Source organism: Hylobates moloch, unplaced genomic scaffold (assembly GCF_009828535.3).
Source record: "Hylobates moloch isolate HMO894 unplaced genomic scaffold, HMol_V3 SCAFFOLD_21, whole genome shotgun sequence".
NCBI lineage: Eukaryota > Metazoa > Chordata > Mammalia > Primates > Hylobatidae > Hylobates > Hylobates moloch.
The window spans coordinates 54,104,089-54,129,693 of NW_026652296.1; the positions used below are offsets into that span (position 1 = coordinate 54,104,089).

General features: G+C 37.4%; 1 long non-coding RNA gene across 1 annotated transcript in view; it reads right to left on the minus strand.

Annotated features, from left to right (window-relative positions):
- Positions 1-5,781: 5,781 nt before the first annotated feature.
- LOC131382215 (uncharacterized) overlaps positions 5,782-25,605 on the minus strand; it is a 47,696-nt gene continuing 27,872 nt past the window's right edge. Inside the window, exons 2-3 of the long non-coding RNA XR_009211488.1 lie at positions 17,868-17,934; positions 5,782-5,826 (exon numbers count right to left, since the gene is read on the minus strand). This is a non-coding gene — a long non-coding RNA (uncharacterized LOC131382215). The remainder of the gene's footprint in view (positions 5,827-17,867; positions 17,935-25,605) is intronic.

The window sequence follows — 25,605 nt, forward strand, 5'->3', positions numbered from 1 at the left end:
AAGACAATTTTACTCTTCTGTTCATTATTCCAAAAATTTCAGAGAATTGTCACTTTATAATCTTAAATTACCTACTCTTCAGAAATGATTCTCAATGGCTTTATCTGTATTTCTTTCATTATCCATTGAACATCTCTATTATAAAACCATATCAAACACCTTACATCAAACAAAGCTTTCAGAACACATTCATGAATAGCTTTCAGGTTGCTTTACAATTCAAAACATAATTTACAGAATTAATTGTTTTAGAAAATGTACTTGGTCTTAATCTTTATGTAAATATGCATACATGTACAAACATTCACATTCAACTTTCCATAAATCTATTGGAATTCGAAATATTTTGCTTCTATACGTTCAAAATTACATGAGTTTACAAATTAAGTAGGAAATTACACAGATCATCTATAAAACCTCTGAGACCTTTAATTTGTGTAGCCTTCTAAGTCATCAAAAGTTAGCTCTTGAAACTTAAATAACTTTTTTAAAGTTTCTTTAAAGTTAAGTGAAAGAAGTTAAAGAAGTGTCTGTCATTTCTTTCTGTCCTGGTCTAATGTAGCCTTTTGAGTTGTAGGACCAGGCTTCTGAGTGACAATGTGCATAAAATACTCCAGAAATCTTTCCAACAAATGATTCCTTGTTCACAACTTCAAAAAGTTGGGCGTGAACTTTATCTCAGTCAGGCTGACAATGATAAGATTTTAAAACAGAGGGAACATAGACCACCCACAGCCCTGCAGTCTCAAAAGCAGACCCATTATCTGCTTTTGAGCAAATGCCTCTATCACAATGCAAGTAGCATCTCCAAACTGACTGTCCTTTTGAATGACAGGCCTTCGTGGAGTGTTATCTAATTGTCTAAGAACAGGAGGGAGAGGAAGGCACATGCTCATTTTCATTTAAATATGCAGTTCTCACCACTGAGCCTGGAGAAGGTGAAGGGGAATACCAGTTTACTCAAATGGCGTTTTCTTGGAGTCAGTGTGCCCCTAGTGGTATATCTTCTGTGATTTTTTTTTTCTTTTAAATATTGCCTGAGAGATAGTACATCAAGGGCTTCCCTATAGAAAGCCATGCAGGAGCTGAGGAGATGTGTCTACATGTATCTGAATACTGCCAAATGTGACCAAGCGGCAACTGACAGCAGAGGATGTGAATCACTGACCTTGTTGGTTTCTATTTTGCCCACAGAGCAAAAATATCAAAAAAACCTGCAAAAACAATCAATAAATAACCTATTATTCATGTCTGGGAACTTACTTTCTAGTTGCCCTCATCTCTCCTATCTTTATTATGAATGAGTAAAATGGTAAAAAATACTCCAAATGTCTCATATCCATTGAAGTCAGATGTTAAATTATTTTAGTCTCATAGCATGTTTCAAGGAAGTCACCAAAAAGAACATGCTGGCGTTGAGAAGAGAAGTGAGAAGTCTAGGAACATACCATTTTCTAGTGATAATCCTACAAGTTGGGGATATGTTATGCCTCAGCAAGTCACACATTTTTTTTTTAATCATATGACACTCCCCTTCGCCACTGTTCACTTTGCTGGAGGGACACATACTTTGTGGTTACTAAGTGGCACTTTCTTACTTTTATTAATATATTTAATTGTTGATAGAGCATGATGAAACCTTTCTCATCTAATCCTTCAGAAGTATCTAAAGTATTCAAAGATTTAATAAAACACAGCCAAAATACTCATACATCCAACAAAAGTAATCCAGAAAATTACACTGGCACCTTCTCAGTCAGAATAATATTCAGATTTATTATTACATGGCCATGTTGTGTCTGTGCTCAAATGTTTCAGAATTTACCATCTCAGCATTTAGATTTGGCATTTAGATACTATTTTTACCTTCCCCAAGTTTCCTGGATGATAGTTCTTACAGTCTTCAGTTAGTCATCGCCTATACTCTACTAATTATCAGATGCTGGAATAATGACAATGATTGAGATCATCATGAATTTCTGAGGCTGGTCTTGTATTTATCAATAGGGTAGTTATCCTTTTATGAGTCACTACAAACTACCTCTTGCATTTGATGCAGGGAGTCCAGAAAGAGACTTCAGAGCAGCCATTTTTGAGTTACCAGGTTACTGACATGGGAAGTGGAAAGTTTGTGTGTTGTTTTGAGAGCTGTTTTGACCATGTCACTCATTTGGAGCTCATTTCCCACGTAGATTACAAGTCTATTCTATCCTCCTAAACTAATTGGTTAAAATTAAGGTGGTTAATTCTCTAATTAACTTACCATATGAGGGAGTCATCATTTGCAAGATCTTTGGAAGTCCCATGTTAAACTCCACTGAAAGCCAGTTTCCATCTAAAGCTCAAGACCAATTTAGGAGTCATCTAAACAGTTTACCAATCACCCAGAGTGATGATGAGAGTTTAGTACTATTATTCTCTTCATCCAGCATCACCAGGTGTAGGTACAAATGTCAGCATTTACATCTATCCAGACCCCAGACTGCAAAGACCACATCTCTCTTCTTTTCTCTTCTTTTCTCCTCTTCTCTTCTCTTTTCTCTTCTCTTCTCTTCTCTTCGTCTCCCTCTCTCTCTCCCTCCCTCCCTCCCTTCCTCCTTCCTTCCTTCCTTCCTTCCTCCCTTCCTTCCTTCTTTCCTTCCTTCTTTATTTTTTCTCTTTTTTGGTGACTCTGGTGGGACATGAACCGTATTTCCTTTTTAATCTGAGCTTCCTTTTACTCTCTGGAAATAAGCCAGCCACTTTTTATGGGCTGTTACTGCAGTGCATGGATTTATAAATGCCCAGGAGTCAAAGCATGTCTCCTGAATGACAATGACATTCATGGCACTGTGCATGAGGCTGGTGACTGCCGAACCCTCACACTTCTATTTCACCAAGACAAAAATGCTATTGTTCCAAAGACAAAGGGATGGAGAATCATTGAGAAAAAGAACATTAGGTTACAGAGGGAGCTCCATGCCACTATTAAAGAAATTATAAAAAGAACAATATTGTTCTAAGAAACATAAGCACAACAAGTTATTGATGTCGAACTAAGTGCAACTGAAGGAGAGAAAATGAGTCATTCAAATGCCAAAGAATGGTCATCCCCCCCTGTAAGTGAATGGCTAGGAACTACCACCATGAAATGGATTTAACCACATGCATCTCGTGTTTTTGTGACACTCTTTGGTCTCGTCATGTTACAAACTACATGTTATGAGTTACAGGAATTAATAGAAAAATTTTACAGTCATAGTCATAGACGTTGTTCTGTACTTACTGTGTAGAAAACAACCCATATAAAAAGGCTTCCTTTCCAGGCCAGGTGCGGTGGCTCATGCCTGTAACCCCAGCACTTTGGGAGGCTAAGGCAGATGGATTGCTTGAGCCCAGGAGTTCAAGACCAGCTTGGGCAACATGGTGAAACCGTATCTCTACTAAAAATACAAAAAATTAGCCAAGCTGCTGTGCACCTGTAGTCCTAACTACTAGGGAGGCTGAGGTGGGAGGATCTCCTAAACCTGGGAGGCAGGGGTAACAGTGAGCTGAGATCCTGTTGCTGCACTCCAGCCTGGGTGACAGAGTGAGACTCTGTCTTAAAAAAAAAAAAAAAAAAAAAAAAAAAAGAAGAAGAAGAAGTAGGCTTCCTTTCCATAATTTAAAGATTCAGAATAAGGAAGAAAATACACACACACACATACTACACAAAAACACACACACAGGCACACATACTCACACACTATATTACAAATTAAGGCTCAGAATATTAAAATTAGCAATTACAGTTAACTTTAAGATACCAAGATGTAGATTTGGCATTTCCACACTACTTCTCTATTATTATTTTCTAAATTATCATATTATTTTATATTACAATAATGTACTATTTATATATTACTATATATTACAGTATAATAGAGTAAGTTATAGCATACTATATTGCTAAATCTATATTATTACATTGTATAGTATGTTTCTCTTACTGTATTCTGCTTCTTCTTCTATGTGAGTTAAAAGAACTTCAGAAGTTTGAGAGACTTTTCTAACACATAATTTACCAGATAATTTTATTCTGCTCAATGAAAAAGGCCAGTAGACACTGTAAAGCTAAAGGCACATTAAGGTGGGTTCAGGAAGAAACTTTTCTGACATCATTGCCAAAGCCAAAATATTATAATTGTCCCATCTCGTCCTTTTACTGGAGTCTTTATGACATTAACAGCTATTTAACATGTGACTTTTCTGTACCAGATGTTTGGATAACTACTGCTGGGTGAGTTCTAAATGTATGGCACCCGCCCCAAATTCACTCCTACAATACATAGAAAGGTCAGGTACCTTGAAAGTGCACATAAGTTAGCCTGGGCTGAGGAGCACCTAGGAATTGAGTTGAGTCTTAATAATTCGTAGATGTAAACTATTGTAACAGAAGGGGCTAGCATTTAATTCAAACTATATAATCACCAGTGCTATCGAATTGCAGACCACAGTAGGGAATTCCTATTGTATCAAAAATTATTTTGAGTAAAGGGACAATCATATATCAAGTTCAGTTGGCAGTTTCACATTTAAGGCAACTGTTATACACACTTCTCTCTCCTCCCTCCCAAAATCTCATAAGAAAAGAAAATGAACACATATATTTTAAGGCAGCTATGGAAAACTGAGATAACGAAGGATGTTCAGAAAGTCCGAAGCAGTTTAGAGCCAAAAGTGATGAGGAACTCACAGTACAACACATGCTTAGACAGAATTGTTTTTTTTAAACAGTGAAAGATCTCATCAGAATTTCATCTTAAGTTGATATTAAAGCTTCAAAAGCAGAACTTGATAAGGAGCAGTGGGGACTTTGGAGGACACTAGGGCAGTCTGGTCCCCAAGGTAGCTAAGGACTAAGGCATTTGTCCCCCAGCACAAGCTGAAAGACGGTCTTTCTGAATGAAGTTGGGGATCTTTTCAGTAGAAATTTCAAAAGTATGCTGGGGCTGAAAGAAGAGAAGCAGTAATTCAGACAAGTTTCTGTCACTGAGAAGGCCAAGGGGACTCTTCCCCAATGTCTCATAAGGCAAGCTCTCCATCCACCCTAAGGGAAAGCCCAATTTGCTCCCCACCTGCTCCCTACCTCTCTCCCCTCCATCCCACTTGCCTCTCAACAGAGCCTGAGACCTTGTAATGACCCCAGAGTACAGAGTACATCTTTTTTTTACATTTTTAAGTGTACCTACTTCAATTCCTGATATCAGTCAATCAAACCATTGTTAGCAAGTGTTACCTGATATGCCAAAATGCTCTGTTGAAGAAACCAGTATGCAAAGGAAACACCAACTGAACAAGTGACCTAACTCAAGAAAAAGCAGATAAGCCAGAACATAGAGGATAATTATAAAATAAATGCAATCAGTCTCTTTAAATCTACAACAGTGCCCACCATGAAAATATTTAACAGTTTTGAGCATAAAGGCCAAGCATCTGTAATTAAATATGGTCTGCATGAGTTTATAATGGGCATTAACATTTACACACCACATTCTTAGATCATCTTTAAAATCCTCCCAAGCTAAGGATCCATGATTCTATTTCAGGTACAAGTCCTGAGATTTATATTTCTCATTGGATACAAACAACTGCTGGTATTACACAAGGTAAGAAATGAAAATATTCTGAAATTCTGGGAAATCACAAGTGATTCTCCGTGCCATTGAATGTTGAGCCAAAGCAGGGTTAAGAATCTGCCGTGTGGCAATTACCTTGCTGCAAACAGCACACGTGTTCAGTCTTTGCATCATTTATACTTGTCTCCGTTTGTGGTGTTATCGGCTGGGATGGCAGGGCCCTGGGATCCTGACATAGAAGTAAAGGAGAACGATATTTGAAAAAAACACTTGGCCAGGAATTAGTATTCACCAGAGTGCTTGTGGGTACTCCTGGGAGAGTATCACACATAATGCAGTATCTCAGCACTTGATTTATGCGGCTAAAGTATCTTTTAAACAATGTTACACTCTGTAGTATGAAGATTTTATAGCTAAGTGGGGCAATTGTTAAAACAGTCAACATGGAGAAACTGTGAGAAAAGCCAGCTTCCAAATGGGGATTTTCATCTGTGCATTGTAGTCACTTTAATCCTCTAAGTATTTTCAGTTTCCTATGAAAAGATTGAAATTTCCTGAACAACCATATTGCCAAGAGTTATTATCCCTTTCACTTACCTTCAAAGAACCATTATCTACTAAAATGGCTTATATCAAATCTGAGCATTATTAAGATTACATGCAGCTCATCAGACATCCAACTAATTGGACAGCATATGCCAGAAAGAATATACAGCCTTCCGTTTCCATACAGCATGGATGCTACAGGTTAACCCTTTAAGGAAAACCATAATAAAATCATTAGGGAAACAATGGTTTTTTTGTATTATCAAATATAAGATGTACTTGAAAAAAAAAGTGGCCTTTTTGTAGTCATAAGCAGGTACTTTTTACATTAAAATGGTTTACTAGAAAAGATGCCTGTGCATTTTGTTTGGCTTTATTTTATCGTTTGCATAAGATTTCTGCATCATTTTCAGACAATCCATGTCGGGTTCCCCTCTCTCATGCTGTAAGTTCCTCGTGTCAGATTCTGTGCATGTCATTTGTTTGCTGGTTAACTGGCATCTATTAGGAGGAGGTTCAAGTCTTTCAGTGTACATTTAGCAAAAATTTACAGAGCATCTCTTCTTTGTCAGGCAGTATTCCTCAGATTAGAAATACACAGTAGCCCCCAAAAAACAAATTTTAATATGATCTTGCTGAACACCAGGACATTTTTATGTACCTGAAATGTTTGAGGGGCACAGAACGCTTAAATGCAGTGGGGGTAAGTTTTAGACTTCTGTTTTGATAAAACATCAATGAGGAAGAATCATAACTTTTCTTCCACAGCTTTCAAAGTTGATTTAATGTCCCTTTTATCATGCTTCTAAGAATTACAAAGACAGTTTTTCTGAGAACCCAGGGACAAATCCTTGCATTCTCCCTTCCTGATAGGTTTATGCATTCACCATCAGACTAGCTGTTGGGAGATATTCTGTCTCCTTATCTGCTAAGAAGAGGAGCAATCTTCAAAGTTTGTTTCTAGATAAAGAAATAAGAGACTAGAAAGAGAAGGTCTCATTTGCCTTTTTCCCCTTTTTCTAGTAGGTTTAAAATTGTGGTTGTCACTAAGACACGAGGCAGAGGTAATGGAAGAGAAGGAGAGAATGAAGCTCGTCTACATCTAGCAGAGGAAGAGCAATGACCAGGAGGGAGTGTGTGCCTGGTGTCTGTCACCACCAGTCCTCAGATAATGCTCAGAACCCTGTTCTCCCAAGTCCTGGTCCTTCCCTGCCCATTTGGGAGCAGGGGTTTTCCATTATGGAATGAGGACATTGTAGTAGCTCCTGGATCCGTATACGCAGTTATTCATTGAATATGATACCTGAAAAGGTACATCCCAAATCATTTCCAGCATTGACAGGGGTCGGGCCCCCAGCATTAGGCATGCAACCTGGAAGTTATCCTAGTAATCAGCTAAATTCTTTCTGAGGAATACACCTCACCGTGAATGAATACACTGTATAAACATAACAGATTGCAGATTCATTCCTCTACTTCCCTTATACTAAGCCCTGACAAGTTAACTCCACTAAGTGTAATGATATTTGGCATCAACAGCCAAATATCCACTCATCACCTCTCTGCTAATGAGACTATGAGACTCCTAGGATAGGGAGAACACTGACTTCCCCTACCTTTCCAATTCTGTGGATTTTGTTTTTCACTACGAGGATCATCTGATCAGTGGAAATGTTTATAGGCATTTTAAAACTTGCTGCTGTCAGTCACAGTAAAATATTTATATTGAAATATCTATATGACTTCACCTTTTGAGATAAATTCAAATAAATGAACACACTTAAAATCTAGAATTCCATTATCGTGTTAGGACTGGAAGAGATCTTTGAGACAACCATCACCAATCACTAAGATTATAAAGTGGAAAAATGGGACACAGATAAGAGAGACTTATTCAGGGTCCAACGCTAGTCACACCTAAAAATTCTCACTTTTTCATCACCCAGCAAGAGAAAAAAAAAAATTATGGTGCTTGGGGATCCCTTCTTGTTAACTGTGCTTTTTTTATTACCTATAGTAGTTTATTGTAAAAAGTCTTTTGTTACATTTTAAAAGAAAAAAAGTAGGTGAAGTTTATAGTATTTCATTCAGGTGAGCCCATGCCAAAATTGAAGGAGGGAATTTATGATTAATTTGCAAAAGAAAAAAATGATCTGTACAACTATTGAAGTAAAACCTAGAATGGGTCCAGGATTATCCTGCCAGATTGAAGCCCCCTCACCACTTTGATTGAGACAATAGGAAAGTCAACAAGAAAACAGAGGCACCAAAGGGCAGTGATTAGGAGGAGAGCAAAGAGAGCTGAACTGCTGTGATTAAAAGTTGCGTACAGGACTTGAAGGCCAACAAATGTAGACACTAATAGATAACTTCACAGATAAAAGAATGGATATGAATTGCAGCTGGGGCAATTGGGGTGTTTGAGTAGGAACAGTCTATCTTGTTAGACCAGCAGGTATCCTGCAAGCTGGAAGAGCAAGGCGGACCTTTAACCAAAGCTCTCTGTGGGGAAAAAGGCTGCCACATGGGTGGGGAGCTTTTCTAGCTGCTGCCACTAACTAGAGACAGAGGACAGCAACAACAACAACGAAGAAAGTAACAATCAGAGAAAACCACACAGACAGAGAGAGGAGGTGACAAAGTGGAAAGAAAAACATATGGCCCAAGTGCCTTAATTATGAATGGATAAAACATCTCTCCCCAAGACCCCTAGTTGAAATTTCTTATTCTAAAATCAGCTGCTTGAAACTTTCTCTCATTTGTTAAGGGTGGGTCTGGGTGAAACAAGTGGGAGGGAACAATCAGCGTCTAAAATCTCTTCTGGAGTGCATTACAGACCTCTCACAGCCTCATGAGGTAGATTGGAGCTAAGAACCAAGTTTGCGCAGAACGATTCTTTTCTGGAAGCATCCAATCTTGAGCCCCACCTAAAATATTATTTAAAGCCTGCCAATATCCTAGGATAATTTGTTCTGTACATAAAACACCACCACCCCTGAAGAGGAAAAGCCTTGGTACGTAAGCTGCTAGAATCTTCTATAACTCCTCCAGGTCTCTAGTTATTCCTTGGATTGGTGATGATGTGAGCAAAATGGATAATATTTTTAACTTGCTGGTACTGATATTTTTCTCTAGAACACCTCTTATTATCCTTGGATCCCTACTAAGATCAAAGGAATTCCCCAATGCAATAGAACAAGAATATCTATTTTGTCACTATTAGTTAAAAGGCTAGGACTGACAATCCAGGTCTTTTGCTGTAGATCAGCCTCATTAGGAATCTAACCATCAATAAAGAGAAGTCATTTTTACATTGATATGAAAAAATATTTTACATCTGCAAAAAACAAGTGCTGAAAATAACTTCAAGGGATAGTCACTGGAGATCTATTTGAACTGCTAAAAAATGAAATTCACAAGTATATGCTGTTTATAAAGTGCTCGCTCTATTTGTTTTAATTTGCTCTTCTTCATACTTTTAAACTTGTTGACTCAGCAGAAACATATCTTTCAGATAATATCCAGGCATTGTTGTAAGTACTCTGAATTCAAGAACAGGTTTAGATGAGATAAAGTAATAGTAATAATAATTGTGGTAATAATATACTAAATGTAAAAACTGAAGACATGTTTCACAAAGGGTAGAGTTGTAAAGACTGTTTGCTTAGACTTCTGCTATTTTACCATGCATCTCAGAAACAGGTATACAAAAGTGGAAATGGACCATTGCCAGCCGCTCTAAAAATTTAGTTAACAGCATATTTATGAAATATATGGAAGGAGGTACATATGGACTTCCCTGGATATTTATTTCTGTCCTCTCCCCCAATTTTTAAGCTACCTATCAATGTCAATATGCATTGAATTGGTCAGCCAAGGATATCAGGTCTCAATGAGCTTGAGTGTATATGCTTAAGAAACCAGAAAGTCAAATATCAGTGGCTGATATATTGTGCCTTATCATATTTCTGGAAAAAAATGTAAGTGTTCAGATTCTTCATATGTTCAGATATTTAAAGAGAAGGCAAAAATAAGTAAATTATTACATTTGTAAATAATCCTTTTTTTTTTTTCCCTTTTTGGTTGGGTTTGCAAAAATGACTTACAGGATGCAGCAAACCCAGTCTCTGCAAATTAGAAAACTTGTCACTTCTTCCAGGCAGATGCAGTCCCTTCTTAGGAAGGGGATAAGGCTTTGTGAAAGACACATGGGCTGGATTTTAACCTTCACTGATCCCGCTGGCTGAGTGTCCTAGAGCAGTGACCCAATTATATGCAACAGCCCTGCTTAAGGAGATCTGAAAATTACTCAGCATGTCCATTAAATACATGTATAAATTTTTATAGACATTTCTTATCCAAGGATGAGTGTGTTGGCTTCACAGAACACTGGTGTGAAATAACAAGAAAGAGAACATGACTAGGAAGAAAGGCTGTTATCCTGGAACATGCATGCTGAACAATCCAAGTTTTACTAACCTATTGATTTCTGGAAACTTTCTTAAAAAAGACTTATTCTTTTTCTGTATTGCCCTACTAAACTAAAGGCAATAAAAGTTTTTATAAAAACAGTGAAGTATTTAGGAAGTGACTTGACAGAATTATCAAATACCCATTCAACTATTCCATATAAAAGGATTAAAATTACAAGACAATAGAGATAGCATACATGCCTTGCTTTCTTTTGTTTTTTTGGTTTTGGGGTTTTCTTCCTATCAGATGCCAAGGTGGTCAAAGTTTGTCTTAGGTAGACGAATGCAAGCTTTCTTTGAGAAACCTGGAATGTAATGTGGGCAGGGAGGAACATGCCATTAGGTGTTTTATGCTGCTTTGACTCCCTAAAGGGATAACGCACAAAGGGGCTTGAGCTGTGGTTTTTACATCTCACCAGAGGCGTCATTTCCTTGAACTGTCTCAATATAGATTCCGTTTTTTAAGACGGCAAGCTGAGACTTTTTTCCATTACTCTTGGCCGGAAGCTGGATTTAGTCAAACTGGCCACTGTCACTATTTATGTCTAATTAGAACCACCTGTGAGAATTTGTGTGACACAAAAAAAGGGGGAGAGAAAAGGAAAGCTAATGTTCATAATGATTATAACAATATTTAATCTCAAGATTCATTTTATTTGTAAAAGGCCTGATAATGAGACTTTCCTCTCACATTTTAATATGCACCTCTCCCAGTTTAAAAGTGTTTTTTTTTTTTTTTAGATTTTAGCGGAAAGTGTTCAGCAGTTTTATGTGTGTGTGTGCACACATGTAGAACATGTGTGTGACAGTGTGTCCTCCTAAAAACAAATTTTATAACCCTTTTAAGAAAAAAATGTGCAAAGTTGAAATCTGATTTGGGGCGACACAGTGTGGCTGGATTGTCTTTTTCTTACTGAGATCGGTATGAAGTGAGTTGGGTGGACACCTTGTCCAGGAAATAGCATGTGCTCCGGCTCTCCTCAAACCCATTTTCCTTCCAATCACACCTTCCACATTTTCCTAAAGAAAATTCCTTCCAGTCTCAAACTCAATAACTCTGGTCTTATCACAACAGCAATAACAATTTTGAAAATTTTGAGGGGCAAAAATACCTATGTCAGGCCAGGACAGAATTATTAAAGCAGAGAGAGAGAGAGAGAAAAAAAAAAAAAAGCTTGTGTTTTTTCCATTTTCTGTCATCTACTGTAAAATGTCAAATCCTTCAAATGAAGTCCACAGTGAACGAAAAAATGTCATTTTTTATGAATAATATGAATAACATTTATAGCTATGTTTCATTTCATTTAGTGCTATGGCCTAAAATAAATTTTTACATTTAAAATAATTACACATTGATTTAAAAGTTCATAAACTTAAAATTCAAGATTAAGCTGGATAAAAGAAGTGTTATTAAACCTTTCACATACTCTATTTTTTAATTCTCTTCTCCTTCTAAGCTGAATCATAATTCAATGTCTAAAATGTAAAAAATGCAATGTTGAGAAAAAAATACAATCTGAAATCTCCCCCCACCTAGAAACACACACTTATTATAACAACATAAGCCCACTCACTGAGCATGAAGAAATTCACAACGGAAGTTTCTACATCCTCTCTTACAAACAACAGCTGTTACTGGTCATCAGAAAAATGAGAAGACACCATCCGATGTCTTAATTTCACCCTTAATCACTCAAGGTCCTTGAGTTCTTTTTATCATTACTTTGTCAGCCCTGAACACCATGCTTTCTAATCAGTGGCAAAGGGGGAATCAGTATTTTTGCCTCTTGACACTGATGAAGAAATGGAAACTGACTAGAAATGGAATATTGATAGCATTGGGATTCGGGACACTGTAGTCATAAAAATGCAGATAAAATTGCAGCCTTGGATGACAACTATTTTCTTTATGAATCTTATTGGAAATTGTAAACCTTCTTGATGTCTAATTTCCCTTCAAGGCTGTTGAAGCTCTTTTCAGGCCATGGAGTAAAGGACAAAGGAGCATTACACTGAGAGATAGATCTAGGTTTGAATCTTGAATCTTGGCTTTTTTTTTTTTTTTGAGACAGGGTCTTGCTGTATCATCCAGGTTGGAGCGCAGCTCACGGCAATCTAGTTCACTGCATCCTTGAACTCCTGGGGTAAAGAGATCCTCCCACTTCAACCCCACCTGCTGGACTGGACTAATATATTTTTTCTTTCGTAGAGACTGGGTCTTGTTGTGTTGCCCAGGCTGGTCTTGAACTCCTGAGCTCAAGCAAGTGTCTTCCTTCAGCCTCCCGTTTCTGGGATTACAGGTATGAGCCACTGCTCCCGGCCTCTGCTTTTAACCAGCTGAGAACTTGGTCAATCAAGCTGCTTGACTTTACTCAGTTCGCTCAGCTGTAAAATGAACTTCAAAGAGCTGTGCAGATTGAATATGAAGATCAATGCAAACATATTTAGATAAACTGTTAAAAGTTATCACGGCCAGGTGCAATGGTTTACGCCTATAATCCCAGCACTTTGGGAGGCCGAGGTCAGCGGATCACTTGAAGCCAGGAGTTCAAGAACAGCCTGGCCAAGATGGCAAACTCACATCTCTACTAAAAATACAAAAAATTAGCTGGGCATGGTGGTGTGTGCCTGTAATTGCAGCTAGTCAGAAGGCTGAGGCAGGAGGATTGCTTGCACCTGGGAGTGGAGGTTGCAGTGAGCTGAGATCTTCCCACTGCATTCTAACTTAGGCAACAGAGTGAGAATATAAGGTATTGCTTGAATTATTGTTTTACATGCTCCCTTGCATCTAGCTCATGTCACCACATTCAAACCCAGTGCTGGAAAAGAACAGAGAGAACATTTCTGTATCTACCTGGTATCTGAATTCCATCCTCTTGTCTGCATGATACCATTTGCCCTTTTTATTCTTTGGACTCTTCTTTAAGTTAGATGAGGGGCCCTTCACCTTCCACCTTATCTCCCATAACCCTCAGAATAAAAGAAAGAACACTCTTAGCCCATCCCTGGAGACAACATAACAAGCACCACATTTATTCCCTCAAGTTCATATTCCATCATATTCCAACTCATCAATAGACTTTCTCTACTTGACTTTGAACCACTTTTCGTTTTCTCTTCTCTCTTTCTAATTCTGGGTATATAAAATATATAATTTTCTTTTTGAAAATATTTCCTATGTTTCTTCACTTGTTCTTTTTATTTGAATTTTTATTCATTGAATAAAACTGGGAAATATCAAGGGCTCCCTGAAGTCATACATGACATCAAAAAGGAAAATTATTGTCAATAGTTAAATAAAGATTAGACGAAAAATGTTTAACTTGGGTCTTGGGAAAGCATGTTGTTTTTCCTAAGTACATCCCCTCGGTGACTCAATAAGCATTTATTAATAACCTACACTTAGCTCATGTTTAAAACCTGTGAGAGACAATAGTTGTCACCTTCAAGGAGATTATAACCAGGTTGGAGAATGAAAGCGGCCACAGCTAGTTGTGGTTATTTCAGTACTGACTGTGGATTTCATCTTCTTTTGCCCTCCTTCCAGCTCCTCTCTCATAAGCAGCATCCATTCCCGCAAACACAGAATACTGTGTGTCATTGAAAACAGATGGCTCAGGTCCAGGCAATAACTATAAGGGATAATGTAGGGATACTAAATAGTATAATTCTAAAAGTCCGTTTATTAGGCAGAGCTGGCTCCTAAAAGGGATGTGAGATGTCCTATGAGAAAAGGAGTTTCCACCAAATGTAATCAAATTACAGCACAGTCACCTCAGTGGGGAAGAGCAGGGGACAGGGTGGGGCTGTAATGAGGGGGTTAATTAAAAATTCTGTTGCAAGTTGGCCATACATAAGTGTAGCTTCTTCGATTGCTTCTACTAACAGACTTCTCTGCCAGGCTTTGAAGCCATACCGTTTCCCTTTCTTTGGCTCTTTCATCAGTTTTGTAATGATGAAATTTCCTGCATAGGAGGCTTATTTAGGTTTTTATATCTTCCTACTTATTTTATTACCTTTTATATTGCATGTGAGGCTGGATCAGTTTGCAGCAGAACAAAGCTAATTACAACTTTCATGACCTAAATATAGCATAATGACAGAGTGTCATTCAAGAGTAGCACTGAGCTGAAAAACCTTTTGGCAGGCTGAGACAGCGGTTATTCAGCTCCATGGAGATAGCTCCAGGGACTGATTGACTCCAGAACTCTAAGTTGCCCAAAAGTTGTGAACAGGTCACTGAGTAATCAGCTTCACTTAGGTAGGAAAGTGAGTCTCAGGTCCGCATTGCTTGATTCATACTGACCCTTATTTTCAGAAAATAAACTGCAAATGTGCATGAAGCTGCTATTTGATAGAGAGGGACAATGTCTCTTTCAGAGATGAGGAAGCTCTAGACTTAGGTAGGAGAACTGATAGAACCAAGGGATCTAGAAGAAAATATTCCTGTAATGCCACATGGAGTAATCTAGAAAACAACAAAATTAGCATAATTCCACCAGTGAATAATTTGTCATTGGGTTTACTTATCTATGATGCCTATTGCTAACCCCTTGTCTTATATGACTGTTTTTATTCATTTGCTTGTTTTGATGCTTTTTCTTATAGTTGCTACCTTTAGTTCTATGGACATATGTGTATCCCCTATTTCTAACACATATACACCTCTCTCTGGTGTGAGAATTATTGTGGTATAGATAAATGTGTGGTAGTTGGTGGTCCTAATCCTTTTATAGTCTTTATGTCACACTCAAAAACAAATCTTCCTACCCCCAATTCTTATCTGCCATTGGCAATTTCATTGAGCTGAGGATGTCCAACTTTAGTTACTTTGGTTGTCTTACATTCCACTTGCTGTTCACTCTGCCACTTGACTCTCCCTGGAATTTCGTAGTCGTGCTTTGTAAATGCTTGTTAATAATATTTAATGAGAACCCTAAAAGGACTCTGAGTGAACAGAGAAAACAAAGGACATACCCAGTGCTGTCATGAGAATTCCACCCTCCACCCCAGAGATGAAGCCTGTACTTAGTCTTTGAACCCAAGGCAAAGCAGGTACAGTTTTTATTTATTCATTTTTTTCTTTTTACTAACCACTCTGCCTTCCTTTGTGAAAAGGGCTTGAAGAGGCCTTGCCTAGCACTCTCAGAGTGTGAAAAAGGCATAGAAATTAAATATAAGTTAGTTTTTGTTTTATTAGACCAATGGGAATCCTTCTTGCCAAGCCACAATGTTCTTTGGGGGAAACAAACATGGCTTATATTTAGAAGGAGAAGAGGAAGGACATTCATGACGACACCTTAGCTGATCTGAGCCTCAGCCTGTGTCAGCTTGGAAATTTATGATGATTATTTCTTCCTATGGGTAAAATTAATTGATGGTGCTCATACATAAAGACAGTTTACAAGAAGTACATCCTAAAATCTTCTGTTGTTAAATGCAAGTACAATTTTAAAAGAAGCAAGGATGTTTCAGTACTACTGTTAGAAACTTGCTCATGGTTGCTACGCTATGGAGATGTGATTTTGTTTGAACTGTGAATGATATTACATTTTTAATATTATACTAGAGAATTTTATTCATTTAAAAATTTTGTCATATTCTACTAAGTTTTCACAATCAATCTTCTCTAAACTATATGAGCTGCTGGTCTTATTGAAAGTTTAACCAGGTTTGCAACGGCCTCATCTATTCCTCAGCCTGCTGTGTGACCTTGGACCTTACCATTGGTTCTCTGCTTATTGGCACTTCCATAGAAGACACAAAAAAGCATGGAACCCCTGTCAGTCCAATGGACTCCTCTGTAGCAGTTCCAGAGCAAAAAAAATGGGATGAAAAGTTGAAACATTTGATTTTCAAGAGGTTTGGTCACAATATGGAAATTCCATCCACAGCTCCTCTATTTACCATTCTTGGTTATAAACTAAATTTTGTCTTTTTCTGAGATTTAAGTTTCCTTGTCTATGCTTGGTGTGGCCTATTTACTTTGACAACCTTGCAACAAAATCATTACTATATCAACTTTCCAGCTACTGAGGAAAAAGCCAAAAAAAAAAAAAAAAAACTTATAAACTGTCGTACGAATGTAGCCTTGTGAATGTGGGAAGTGTGAAATACAACTTTTTGACAGCTGTAAAATTGTCCCATAATGAAAATAGGGGGACCTATAATTTAGTTTTATATTTTTCACATTAACAATAGCACAAGTAGCTAAAAATATAGTTTAAGTCATCCAAGTAGTACTTCTCAATATTATGTCTGGGTTAAAAAAATTCAGGTTTGTGTTTGGCTAGGTTAATGTAAACAACCATATAATAATTTCGTTTCACAGCCCATCCCATATTTATAACACAAATGCAGACAGAGTTTATGAAGTCAGACTTCTCTAGAAAACCATTTGAATAATAAAGAACCATAATTCAACAAAATACCAAAGAATGTATTATTTCTGGTACTCTCAACTTTCCTCTAAACAATATGGTTAGGTGTAGAACAAGGTTTTTATTTTTCTCTAATTGATCTATATGTATATTTGAAATTTTATGGAACTATAAATAGATAAAGAAAAGTGACCAGCTCAATTGATTTTCACAAACTGAACACTTCCATGTATCCCGTTCCCAGGTAAAAAAAAAAAAAAAACAGGAATATCCCAAGAAGCCTCTTCGGAATCCCTTCAATTTACTACTCCACTCCCCACAACCATAGCTTCAAAGGTAAATCTCTCACGTTAATTAGTTTCACCCAATTCTGAATGTTTTATGAATTGAATACAGGGTAGTGGATTCTAACAATCAACTCACATGTTTAAGTATATTTCCACCTCCTGGACAGAAAATTCCATGGTAATATTCCAATGTTAAAATGATGCAATTTAAATATGCAAAACATAGCCTACAACTTTGATCTGAATAAAAGTCATGACCATGGAGTATGTATTTATTCAAGAGATCTTGGATTGCCTTCTGTCCCAGACAATATCCTAAGTTATAGATAATTGTTGAAGGGATAATAATAATAAATGATTATTGATCTTCCCCGTGTTAGACATGATTCCAAGTACTGATGGGATATATCATTTGATTGTTAAAATAACACTATCTGCTTGGACTCTGTTTCACAGAGAAAACAAACAGGAGGTAACTTACCCAAGACAACTCAGCTAGGATGTGGTGGAGGGAATTGTGGCTTCAAAGTCTGCACATTTAATTTCTAAACCAAAACTCTTTCCATAATATAAGTATCTCTTTACCTTCCCACAGGCAATGCTTCTAATGCAACCACTGAAGAAGAACAAGACTCATAACTTGCGAACACACCTGTGAAGATAATTAAGCAGAAGCTGAATGCCATTTTGTCTCTGTGAAAGTATGGAACTCTAAGAAAGTGGAGCAAACAAACCGGTGTCAACTGTGGAAGGCTTAAAGCTTTCGTCCCCGGAACCTCTATTTAACAGAGTGGAGCAGTCTTATGAGGAAGAGTTAGATGATAGAGAAAATCATATTAAAGCTAGGAATAAATAAAACTGCACATATTCACGTATTTGTAGATCAGTTCTCAGTTACAGGAGATTCTCCCGCAGGGGATATTTCACAGTGTCTGGAGACTTGTGTGTGGTCCCAATGGTGGGGGAAGGGTGGACGAAGTAGAATGGTGGTGAGGGAATGGTTGTGTGCCATCTAGTGGGGAGAGGTCAGGGATGGGTAAACATCCTGCAATGCACAGGACAGCCTCCCATGGCAAAGAAGTATCCAGTCTCAAAATCAGTAGTGCCAAGGGTGAAAAATCCTGAGCTAGACAATGGCTTGGAATTGAAGTCTTCCTACATTTCTGAATTTTATCCTATGTGGAATAGTGGAACAAGGAGGAAATTTACAGTGAAATAGGCCTGAGCGTGGGCCCAGTGGGTATCATTGCTGTAGATGAGACTGATGACCACTTTGGACCACCTGCTTTCATGGGGAAAAGACCACAAGCAAGACTCACCTCATGAAGGCATCTAATACAGGGCAGGATCTGTCACTATCCTAGGTGCTGAGAACTTTTCTTATAAGTCTGGATTATAGGATCCTAATTACTTAAAGAATGAATGGCTAGTGGATAGCAGTTGGTTTTTTTTTTTTTTTTTTTTGACATTTTAGCAGTTTGAAATAAAAATACAAGACAGTTTCCCAAATGAAGTTTAATTTAGCAGAAAAACAATTTAGTTATCAGAATAATTTTTACGCTAAGCACTCTGATTGGGTCGTAGAAAATTTGTTAATCAGATTCCTACTTTGTAGGCAAAGTAATTCAGAAGCATCAACTAAATGCTGTTGTCTCCACAGAGTTTCCCAAACCTTCAAATACATTAAAATCATCTGTGGATTTTGGTGAAGCACAGGTCCTGATTCTGCAAGTCTGGTGCAGGACCTGAGATTCTGGCATTTCTGACAAGCTTCCGGGGTGTATCTCTGCTGCCACTGGTCCTAGTCTTCCCTTTATGTGGCGAACCTCTGAGCTATACAGAATTACTAAAGCACGGAAAAATAAATGACAATGCTCTTTGAAATACACACAGAAGCTGTAACAATAGTCACTTAGTCTACATAATAGTTGAATACAATAAATAAATGCTAGGCTCCCTCTGGGTAATAAAGCTCAACGTCCTAGACTTATACTGAAACAATTAAGAAAACAGGTTGAAGATCTTTTAGTTGTGGTGGGGAGATTGAAAAGGATAAAGGCAGATATTAAATCCAAGATTTCTTAGATAGAGCCTGATTATCAGCTTAGGGCTCTGTACTCCTCTGAAGCAAACTGGGCCTAGGATTGCAATGCAGTTTTTGTGAAGTAGTTGAACTTAAGGGATCTCATCATTACCTAAAGCCCCAGACAAGAGGAAGCCCAGAGCTCTATAATGAAAACATTCTGTGGCTGCTGAGGCCCCTAAGCTCTGCAAGGAATAGATTACTGTCAGGGGATGTGTCAAAGAGTTTATGTTTAGGGCAATGGAATTACTGTACTTAATAAAGTCTCAAAGGGCTAGCGGTTGACTTCTTAAAATTGCTGGGGAGACTTTAAAGCTTCATAAGGAAGAAAGGATGGAATGTTAAAAGGACAGAGGCCTGTGTAAACCTGGTTAATGTATTATCACCTGCTGAGGCTCTCAACAGGGTCCACAGAGAGTCCTCAGAGATCTGCAGAGTCCTCCAACTGGCACATGCACACACATAGGTTTCTAAGAACAGAATTCATACATTTCATTAGGGTATCAGGATGGTCAGAATAGATCTGCATGTCTCCAGCTTTCTCCTCCTTTTGTAAGTTCTGTGGTTCTAGCTAATGACAACTAACTAATCAAACCATTCCAACTCCTACTGCTTTCCCCGCTCCTGGAACATATTAACTACCAAATTTCCATTCTCACTGCAAATACCTCCAGGATTCTGCGCCATGGCTTGTAAATTCTCTAAATATTAAGCATGTCAGACCACTCTGAGGCACCTCTATCCATGCGCCTCCAGAATCTTGGACTTTGTAAAGCCACTTGCTCAGTAAGGGTAGATAAGTGGAAGGATAAAGCCATCAAGTTGGCAAGTTTCACAAGAATGACACGATATGGACACTGACATGTCCTCTCATCTTCCATCCTTAAGCTCTCGTTACTGCACCTAAGAAAAACAGACTTTTCCTATTTGAAACAAACTTTATATACAAGAGGTGGAAGTATTTTATTGAGAACTTGAATGATATTTAACTATAAAAACATTAAACATTTTTCGTCTCTTCTCACAAATGCAAATAACCACTGCCTTATAATGCAGACCCCTGAAAAAAGTCTTGTATTCATGTTGTGAATAAAAATAGTACAGTCTCAATTAAAATCTGTCATAATATGATATATACCACACATGGAATGCATTTCCCATTGAAGACAATATTTCTTTATTTCACAAGTGTTTCATTTTCCATTGAAGTAAATGGAAGTTCATGAAAGTTGACCAAACAAAGGCCAATTTTTTGACACTGGACCGCGAAAAGTATCCTGTACTGCCAATTTCCATTAGCTGCAAAGTCTACAACATCTCAGTGACACAAGCTGCAAGTGGTATATGCTTTCCCCCAAGCAACAAAAAAGCATGAAGCAACAGTCATACTTTAAATACACGTTTACTAGGATATGACAACAAAGAGCATGTGCTCACACGAGTACTGACAGAGAAGGAGAGACAGGGAGAAGCAGAGACCAAGGACAGGGCTTGGGGATCAAAGAGAGATCATTATGAAGAAAAGTAACTTGTTTTAGGACTTTTTTTTCCTCAAACTTAACCACATAACGCTAATACTCTGAACATTAACCCACACGAATCATGAGTGTCTGGTTGAGTCTATGCTAGTCAAATCAATAGTACTAGATTAACTCTAAGTTAAATTCAGCTCAACTCAACAATCTGGACTGGCCGAATTGGCTACATGAGTCTCAACAGCATTTCTGAAATTGAAAAATTCAATCTAGCTGTTGTTACTTTGGTCACAGTAAAATATAACCACTTTTAGTATTTTAAAATTAAATTTGAAAAACCTTTTTTTTTTTTTTTTTGAGATGGAGTTTCACTCTTGTTGACCAGCCTGGAGTACAATGGCATGATCTCGGCTCACTGAAACATCTGCCTTCCAGGTTCAAGCGATTCTCCTGCCTCAGCCTCCCAAATAGCTGGGATTACAGGCACTTGCCACCATGCCCGGCTAATTTTTGTATTTTTAGTAGTGACGGGGTTTCACCACATTTGCCAGGCTGGTCTTAAACTCCTGACCTCAGGTGATTCACCTGCCTCTGCCTCCCTAAGTGTTGGGATTACAGGTGTAAGCCACCACCCTCAGCCCTAAAAATCTATTTTTTGGCACTACAGGCTTATCTTTGAAGAAGTTTTTTTTTTCTTTTAATATTGGTAATGAGTCAATTTCCTGGGTCTCGGTGATATCATTGCACTAATTAATAGTACATCAGAAAGGAACATTTAGTTGAAACCATCCTATGACATACATCACATTGCAGTTGTCCTGTTCCATAAGCAGAATTACCCCAGCTATGCCTGTAGCACTTAAAACTATCTCCCAATCTCATTCTTTTAAAAAACTTTGTATTAGAAAAAAAGTACAGAAAAAATTGTAAAAATACAATGAATTGCCAAATACTTTTCACCTAGATTTACAAATTGTTACTATTTTTCACATTTGTTTTACCAATTTTTCTTTTTCTCTCTGTAGATATAGATGCAAATGTGGCTAACAGTGTCAATACGGGTATAAATATCATGTAACTATGACGTTTTGTTCATTGAACCACTTACAAGTAAGTTGCATTCACCATGACTGTGTCTTTAAATCCTCTGGCATGTATTTTTTAAGAACAAATGTACTTTTTACCCAATCATGATACAATGATTAAATGTAAGAAATCTGGCACTGTTACAATGCTATTATCTAACCTACAGTCTGAATCTAATTTTTGCCAGTTGTTCCAATACTGCCTTTTTTTCTTCGCAATGATGCAGGATCCAACCCAGGATCATACTTTTCACAAAGTTGATATGTCTCTTTACTCTCCCTCAATCTGTATTAATCCTTACCTTTCCTTGTCTTTCTTCAAACTGTTATTACTGAGAATTACAAGACATTGTTTTGTAGAATGACCCTTGGTTTAAGCTTGTTTGCTAGTTTTCTTGTGGTCATATCTAATATCATTTCAAAGTAATGCATAACATTACATTTCAAGTATCATGCTTCTTGAGACGGATATTAGCATTTCCAAAGAATTATATAAAGCATACATAATATTAAATATATTTATGACATATATTAAATATTACGTATATAAAATTCCAGTTGTACCTCCCTCTTCAATTTTGTTAGGTAATAAACTTCCCCTCAAGCATTCCCAAATATCACTGGGGGTAGGCAAGCAATGTCTCCTTTTTTTTTTCTTTGAGACGGAGTCTTGCTCTGCCGCCCAGGCTGGAGTGCAGTGGCGGGATCTCGGCTCACTGCAAGCTGCACCTCCCAAGTTCACGCCATTCTCCTGCCTCAGCCTCCCAAGTAGCTGGGACTACAGGCGCCCACCACCACGCCCGGCTAATTTTTTGTATTTTTAGTAGAGACGGGGTTTTATCATGTTAGCCAAGATGGTCTCGATCTCCTAACCTCGTGATCCACCCGCCTCGGCCTCCCAAAGTGCTGGGATTATAGGCGTGAGCCACCGCGCCCAGCTAATGCCTCCTTTTAAAATGCACACTTGGATAGATAGGTATAGATATAATCTGATTTCAGAACTGGTTTTACAATTTACAGTATCAAAATGAATTCCACAAACACTTGCTTCTTTAAACTGTTTTACATGAGCTTTCCTTTTCTCTCTGGTTTTCATTTAGTGAAAATAAACATTTTTTAAAATGTTAACATATCTCACAATTCAGCCTATTTTCCTTATATCTCACTGGTCCAAATACTTCTGTAGAATTAGCGTTTCAATTAGCTTTTTGACAGGATATTTAATCCAGAAGTCTTTTAGATTAATCTGTGGCTGTATTTGAAGTCTGGATTTTGTCATCTGCTGTGGAAGTAAAGCAATAGATAAAATTCCATTAACTTAAAAATGGGGAAACAGTTTTTTTTTTTTTTTTAAAAAAAGCAAAGGTGTCAAAAGAGCAAAGGAGTGGTTTTGACTTTGAGCTCCATTCAAACAATTACAATACTAGAGGAAAAATAATCTGACAAACTTCACAGAAATTTGTAGGCGCCCAGAAGTTGATCCAATGCCCTTTTTTGGCCTTCTGCCACGGGTAATGAAGGTTTTCCTGTATCGAACAGATTTCTTAGATCCTGCTTATATCCCTCCAGCCACCTCCAGTCATGACAACACCATTCCAAAGCTGCTGTCCTGTGATCATACGAAGTCTTATGCATCCAGAGAAAAGTATCTCTGATCCAGGTACAAAACCCTTTTCTGGATGCAAAGTTCATCTTGAGACTACTATTTTAGAAATTATTAGTACATTGTATGAAATATATACATATATATATATACTAGCAACCTTTTGAAATTAGTTTGGGCATGATACAGGTCTAGTTTTTTTTTTTTTTTTACCAAATATATTGATTTATTGACTTCATCAATATTTATTAGGCTTGTACAATATGCTACATCCATGTGCATAAGAGATGGCTATAACCATGGATATAGCAGTTTCTGCTCTCAAGCAGCTTACATTTTAGTAAGCTTTTAATTTCCTAGGAAATTATACTAATCATGTTGACTGTGGTAATAATAACGTTCAGAAAAGTCAACCAGTCACCAGAGTGATTATCCATAAACAGTAATCAAAAGATAAAGTGAGTTAATATAAAAGTAATTTCCTATAAATCCCTTAAGCACAAACACATAAAAAGTACTTAGGCAAGACTATAAAATAATAATACCAAAAATCAAATTAAAACTACATTTCAACATAGCCTGCAAAAATCGGCAAGAATTTAAATGATTAAAATAAAAACAGTAGATATGTAGTTATTACATGTCATAGGTTATCTTACAAATGTTTTAATTCTCAAAAAAAAAAAAAAAACTGTGAGAGGTACATTACCTGTGTATTTAGAATGGGAACAAAGGTTTAGAAGAATTTAAGCAGACTTGCTTAAATTTGCAGAGCCAGCAAGCAGCTGAGCCTGGATTCAACCACAGTGGGCCTCCAGAACTCATAATACTAAATAATTACAGGCTATTATCTTCTTTTTACTCTAAGCCATTCCCACCCCACTCACAGCTGTGAGATAGACATTTGGCATTCGATATCAAAAAACACAAGTAGTAATAATAGTAATAATTAGTAGTAGGGTAGAAGACAATTAGCAAGTATTTTAAAATTGATGCTATATATGTATTAATTTATGAATTCATGTATTTAGATCATAGTATTTTACATATAGCAAATGCATGAATCTATGTGTATAGTTTTATTAAGACAAATATGTATATTCATGTGACTGTCACCCCAATAAAGATCTAGAACATTTCTAGGACCCCACAAAATTCTCTCGTGACTCTTCCTAGTCAATCCTCATGCTAGCCCCACCGTCAGGCACCAACTATTCTGTTTCCTGTCCCTGCAGATTAGTTTCATCTGCTTTCGAACTTCATGGGATTCTTTAGTTTACCAACTTTTGTGACTGGCTAAGTTGATATATTTATCCAAATAACTAGATTTATTTATCCAACTTGTTGCATATTATTTTAGTACATCCAAGTTGTCATACAAAATACCACAAACTGAGTGGATTATGAACAATAGAAATTTAATTATCGCAGTTTTGGACATTGGGAAGTCTAAGATCAAGGTGCCAAGCAGATCTGGTGTCTGATAAGGGCCTTCCTCCTGGTTCACAGATGGCATCTTCTCACTGTATCCTCATGTGATGGAAGGGGTGAGGGGTCTCCCTGGCCCATTTTATAAGGGTATGAATACTATTAATGAGGGCTTCACCCTCATGAACTAACCACCCTTCAAATTATTACACAATGTTGTAATAATTTGTTGTAATAGTTACACAATGTTCAAAGGCCACATTTCCTAGTACCATCACCTTGGTGGTTAGGATTTCAACATACGAATGGAGGGAACACAAATATTCAACTCATTGTACATGTATCACTAATTTCTTCTCTTCATTACTTTGTTGTATTCCACTGTAGGAAAATATCAGTTTGTCCTTTCATTATTCTGTCGATGGATATTTGTTTTGTTTTGTTCTTTCCCTATGACTTGGCTTTTATGAATAAGACTGCTATGAAAAGTTTTGTACAAGTTTATTTGTGAGTACATGTACTCATTTCTCTTTGGTTAGATACATTGGAATGGAATTGCTGGGTCATGGGGTAGCTATATTTACTGTTAGTTTTCCAAGGGGTACCTTTTTATACTCTGGTTGGTTACATAGGAGAGTGCCATACATAT